Source organism: Cervus canadensis, chromosome 5 (assembly GCF_019320065.1).
Source record: "Cervus canadensis isolate Bull #8, Minnesota chromosome 5, ASM1932006v1, whole genome shotgun sequence".
NCBI classification, from domain to species: domain Eukaryota; kingdom Metazoa; phylum Chordata; class Mammalia; order Artiodactyla; family Cervidae; genus Cervus; species Cervus canadensis.
The window spans coordinates 87,425,264-87,431,430 of NC_057390.1; positions in this window are offsets into that span (position 1 = coordinate 87,425,264).

Below are 6,167 nucleotides of genomic sequence, written 5' to 3' on the forward strand. Positions count from 1 at the left end.
ACCAGGGCTCCGGTGGGCACCACGGAGGGTGGGGATCCTGGAAACGGGGATCCTCCACCCCCGGGTCATGGGCTTATGCTTGTCTGAATCCCTCACACAACCGCCCTCAGGAAGCCTGAGAGGTACTCACTTTAACTACCTCAGGGTTAAGATAAGGACAATGGAGATTAACAAGAAATAACAGAGTTCTTTTCATGGCCCAGAAGGCCACCTCCTCTTTGTAACCCTGTGTCCTCTCGGTGCCATGAGAAGTGGCCCAGGAAGGGGTGTTTTCCATCCCTGACACACACCGCGGTAGTGAAGGCTCCAGGAGGAGGGGACCACGGCCCGGGTTTCAGGTGGACACGCGGCCCCCACAGCATCTTAGAGAAGAGTGAGAGCAGGACAGGCTCAGCCATCATGCAGACAGCCAGAGCCAGCGCACTCGGAGCTCTGCCCTGTGCCTGAACATTTCCTACCACCCTTAGGCTGTCAGGTCCAAAAATACATTTAGTTGACCTTTAATAACAGGAACTGAATGGCGTGGGTCCACTCACACGTGGATATTACAGTGTGTTCATCAGGGAAGCAGCTGGCTGAATCCACAGATGCAGAAGCTCAGATACTTAGGACCAGATTGGTTTTCCCCACAATTCCTTCATTGTTCAGTTTTCAGTTATCAGTTGTATTTGTTGTGTGTTCCATCCAACAGAATAATTCGTCTTTGAAGACACACAAAAAAAACCAAAACGCTTTCTTATTTGGGTCTGATTCCCCCAAACCTCGCCCAAGCCCAGCACTTGGGAGTATTTAATGAACTCAGGCGTGTACATGAATTGGAGAATGACTGAGACTTGCACTCAGGAATCCAGAGGCCATTAAGGCCTTTTTAAAACAGCCCCTGTGCCTGATAAGTTGTTTCAACCAGACTCAAGTAGATGGTAAGATGGAGTCCACCCGACTGCAGTTCCCGCCCTAAGCTGTGCCATCCCCAGACTCACCTTCCAGAGACCTCATATCCAGATCATCTTCCAGAGACCTCATCTCCAGATCACCTTCCAGAGATTTCATCCCCAGATCACCTTCCAGAGATCTCATCCCCAGATCACCTTCCAGAGATCTCATCCCCAGATCACCTTCCAGAGATCTCATCTCTAGATCACCTTCCAGAGACCTTATATCCAGATCATCTTCCAGAGACCTCATCTCCAGATCACCTTCCAGAAATCTCATCCCCAGATCACCTTCCAGATATCTCATCTCCAGACTCACCTTCCAGAGATCTCGTCTCCAGGGCTCAGGGTACCACTCCTCATTCACCAGCGTGGGGAAGCAGGTGCTTGGGTCCCAGACATGTTCTGAGCTTTTGCAACAATTGTAAAAGCGAGTTAAAGGTATCTCTAAGTGAACTAAGGAATGTTTTCCAGGCTGAAAGTGGGGGTAAAACTGACATGAATACAGCTCTTCGTGTTGAAGCAACTGAGAAAAACACATGGAGAAGAAGTAAAACAATATAAAATATAGCCGGGCCTCACAAATGATAAGCAATTTATTTTCCTTTCACACCATATTGGATCACAGAGAAGAGTGATGTCATTATTTTATTATTTATAGCTACTGGGACTTAGCCATCTGAGACTTGGCTGGGGTATCTGGATTTCAGACCATTTGTTTTCTGCTTTTATCATTAATCATCCCTCCAGCCAAACACTGGAGCTACGGAAATGCAGAGATCCCAAGCTCCCAGCTGTTGTGAGTGCGGAAGACTTACTCTGAAACAGCCTGTTTGCATGTGCGTACTTTGGGCCAAAGATGGTGGAAATACACATCTGTCTACAGTGCTAGCATTACAAAAACTGTCAGATGTCACCCCCACCTCCCATCCTCCCAAGTGGATAGGGCAGCAGGATATGGTGAAGACCAGGGAAAAGAGCCTCGGGTCAGACTCCCCATGTCCTAAATGCCGGCCTTCAGTGAGTAACACACAAGCTCCCAGCCTACTTCCTTATTTGCAAAACCCTCCCCTCCCCGTCCTCCCCCTCCTCATCACCGTGGTACCCGCTTTCTGACAGGTGCACTCTCGAGATGCACACGGTTACAACGTACACCACTCCCTAGTGGCTGACCCGGCCACTCAGCCTCCCCAATCCTGGGCATCCAGCCATTGACGTCCAAAGATGGCACGAGTCTCTCACCGCAAAAGAGCATGACCTTTGATGGCTGCCGTGACACTACAGTGCCCAGCGTGGCAGCCACGGGCCACACATCACTATCAGACACCTGGAACACGGCTCCTCCAAACTGAGATGCAATGTAAACATAAAACACACACTGGACTTGAAGTGTCTCACTCATATCTTATATTGGTTGACATGGAAGAGAGAACATTCTGCTCTATGAAACTCAACATGATACGTACTATTAAAGCTAACTGTATACCTGTTTCGTTTTACTTTCTTTAATGTGGCTGCTGGAAGACTTGGAATTGTACACGTGGCTCCTGTCCGTGGCTCCCATGTTCTCTTTCCCTTGGATGGCACTGTTCTAACCCCCTGCCCTGCCCAGCTGCTGGGTGGTGTGGGAGTCGCTTTGGTTCAGCCGTGCTCACTGCGAGACAGCGGGCCTGGAGGAAGAGGTGGCCTGTCCAGAGCAGCTGGGCTCTTGGTTTCAGTCTTAGTGGCATCTTCACGTATCAGTAAGATCTCAGGGGACTTCCCTGGTGGCTCAATGGCAAAGAATCTGCCTGCCAATGCAGCAGAGGGGGGTTCAATCCCTGGTCCCGGAAGATCCCACATGCTGCAGAGCAACAAAGTCCGTGGGCCACAACAGATTGTAAAACTAAGAGGAATTTCTGGTCATCAGAGCCCGGGGAAGTGGGGGTGGAGGGGGGTTGGGGGTAAGGCAGGAAGAGTTGATGGGGGGCAGGTGGAAGCGATGATGAGGTGAGAGTCCAGGAAGGTTGAAACAGATGCAAAGTGGGTGCAGTGGGCCAGGCCGGAGGGACTGCTGAGCCGGGAGGAAGGACTGAGTGGGGCTGCGCACAGCCAAGGCCAGACCCCAGCAAGGCAGGATGGACACGCGGTGCCCACAGTCCAGGTCACGATTATGCCAGAAGGTAAAGCAGCTGCCTGATTCATTTCCTAGAAATCAAACTGCATGCCCATGACTTTTATAATCTACAAAGGGAAACCCCCTCCACACCCACTTAAGTCATCAAATTAACTTGGCCACTTGTGTAACTACTCTGAAACCTGGACAAGTGCCTTTATTCGAGTCCAATTCCCCATAAAACAGTTCTCCTTTTGTCTTATATTCTGGCAGTCTTTAATTCAGAAGTTTGAGTAAATGGGCCATTTCTAGCATAAACATTCATATTCCATTACATTCCTCAGTAGCCATCCTGTGAGCAGCCTCAGCTGCACCCAGGCAGCTGCCACCGACTCTGAAAATCCTGGAGTTCAGATCCAAGACTTCAGAGGGGCCGCGCCCGCCGCTCGGACCAGGAGGACCAGCGGATGGGAGGCCGGCGGAGGAGGGCGGGGTCTTCAGATTTGAGAGAAGCTCCTTCTGCCCCGGAGTTGAAAGGACTAGCCTGTTCTGTCCTCACCCGAGCGGGGTCCATTTTCAGTGTCTGTGTGACCTTGGTCAACCTCTCCAACAGGGACAGACCTGTATGCACGAGGGGACCACAGCCCCTAACAGGCCAGGCGGTCATCTCCCGACCAGCCAGCACATCGGGGAACTCCGAGCTCGCCTTTATCCTACAGCACAAAGTGTATCTGTATATTTATATGCATCTATGTATTTATACAATGGAGGATTTGGGGCCCTTGAGTGTTTAGAAGCATTATTTTTTTTTCTTTTTTTTTAAAAAAACCTTTCTATCTTATACTGCTGTATAGCAGATTGACCGTGTGATGAGTTTACAGTGGACAGCAAAGGGGAGAGACATTACTTTCATTACCCGCGTGTGACCATGCTTTTTCTCTATCTAGAATCCCAAAGGATGCCTGTAAAGCACGGTGTGGGAACCCCTACTGGTTTCCCTGGCTGTCACAGTTCCTGGAATCGCGGCACAGACCCTCCAAGGCCGCCTGCACAGCCCACCAGGGTCCCTTCCTGCTGCTTCTGGCAACACCGCGGCAAAGTCAGGGACGTGCCAGGCCTATTGGCATTGCCAGCTTATCGGAACCCAGCCCTCAGCAGGGCCCATTCGAACCCCATGCCCAGACGAACCGTGTGGACTCGGCATCCCCTGAGCCCTCCGAGGCCACACGCCAGGGGACAGACAGGGCTTGACCACGGCCGAGCTTCGGCGACTCCGGGAGGAGCCCAGGGGTTCCTCCTGGGAACCACGTGTTTACTATTCCGCCTGTCATGTGCCGCCTTCAGGAAAGGAAATGAAAGTGAAGTCGCTCAGTCATGTCTGATTCTTTGCGATCCCATGGACTGTAGCCTACCAGGCTCTTCCGTCTATGGGATTTTCCAGGCAAGAGTACTGGAGTGGGCTGCCATTTCCTTCTCCAGGGGATCTTCCTGACCCAGGGATCGAACCTGGTCTCCCGCATTGTGGGCAGACACTTTACCGTCTGAGCCACCAGGGAAGCCACCTTCATAAATATGCCTTTGTTAACACAGACTTACTAACCAGCCAGAGGATCTCAGAGACAAAATATCAGCCTCACTCTTCAAATGAGGACATGCTGGCTCACAGACTCCAGTTGGCTGAAGGAGCATGTAGGGTTCAGAACAGGCCTCCCCAAGTCATGCCCTCGGGCAGGAGTGTTATTCTGAACTTAAGGCAGTCAAGACCCTGCAGGTTCAAGAAAAATTCCTGCGCCCCTCCCTTAATTACCTAAAAGAATTTCAGTTGTGGGTTTTCCCCAGAGGAGTGACTGCTGCAGTCAGAGTCTGTGCGTGTGGCCCCGCCTGTGTGCCAGGGCCAGCATCTAATCACCCAGCGCCTGCCCTTCCCTGCATTGTCCAGGCAACGGCCCTCCTGACCCTGGCAGCCCAAGGCCCGTCCCATTCCTAAGCTCAGGATGCTGTGCAAACCCCATTTTACCTTTCTGGGTCTGACCCTCTTGACTATGTGAGGTTCCCATATATACAGATTAAATTAGATTTTCTCCCATCCATTGCCCTATGCCTTGGGTGGTCATCTGCAGTCTTCCTTCACCATGACCTCAGCGTCTTCCCCGCAGGTACTGCCACAGGGAATGCACCCAAGAGCCTCAGAAAGACCAGTCAAGGAATCTGTCCCCTACCTGAGTCTGGTGACAAGGATCTTGGGAGGATCTGCTGGAGAGAATGGAGATTCTTGCATTATATGCTACATAGAGTTGAAATGTGTCATTGGGAAAGGCCCTGATGCTGGAAAAGACTGAAGGTAAAAAGAGTGGGGGATGACAGAGGATGAGATGGTTGGATGGCATCATTGACTCTATGGACATAAAACTCGGGGATGGTGGAGGGCAGGGAAGCCTGATGGGCTGCAGTCCATGGGGTCGCAAAGGGTTGGACATGACTTATGGAATAACAACAAGAGTTGAATGTAGCCTCTGCCCACATAACTCTGACCTCATGAAAGTCCAAAACATGAGCCAGACAGCATTCTGGATTGCTCTCAACATGCTAGATTTCATTTCTGGCTGGCTAAGGTCACTCCTTTGGGCATTAAACATGAGCATCTCAACACATCCCCTCACTAGAAATGCAGTGAATGCTCAAAGGAAGGAAGAGAAGGGACAGATAGACATAAGTGACCTACTTCAGATGATGGCCAGCAAGTTATCAGAGGGTAAATTTTTTCAGAATACTTTCCATTAGCAAAACATGTATACAGAACAGTTCAAATGGTGGATTTATTTGTAGACTTCTTTGACTTCCTGATCTGACATTTCTAAAGGTCTAGATTGATTAACTGGGCTTCCCAAGTGGTTCTAGTGGTGGAAGCCATCTGCCAATGCAGAAGACATAGAGACATGGGTTCAATCCCTGGAAAAATCCCCTGGAGGAGGAAATGACAACCCACTCCAGTATTCTTGCCTGGAGAATCCTATGGACAGAGGAACCTGGCAGGCTACAGTCCATAAGGTCACAAAGAGTTGGACACCACTGAGCGACTGAACACAGAATAACTATTTGCACGTTGTGATATTTTACAATGAGCAATAACAAAGGGCTGG